Genomic DNA, 295 nt, shown 5'->3' on the forward strand with positions numbered 1-295 from the left:
GTATCCCTCCAAACCTCTTTTTTCACATACAGGCACAGCTTGGCATCACCCAAGGCACCTCCTTTCCCTCTCCAATATCTACCAGAGCTTTGGAGAACCCATGAAACCCCCCACTTGCGTGACCAGAGTGGGAGCAGCTCTCCCAGGACCCCCCATATTTCCCGATATATTTAAATATCTCATCCAGGAGAGGCACCTCCATCATTTTCTCTCCAGCTCAGCGCAGTGGCTGGTGTTTCTCCTCCCCTCCACCATCCCCGTCTTCATCAGTTGCAAACTGCGCAGGAGATGACGA

This window comes from Buceros rhinoceros, unplaced genomic scaffold, assembly GCF_000710305.1.
Source record: "Buceros rhinoceros silvestris isolate BGI_N320 unplaced genomic scaffold, ASM71030v1 scaffold16599, whole genome shotgun sequence".
Taxonomy (NCBI): Eukaryota; Metazoa; Chordata; class Aves; order Bucerotiformes; family Bucerotidae; genus Buceros; species Buceros rhinoceros.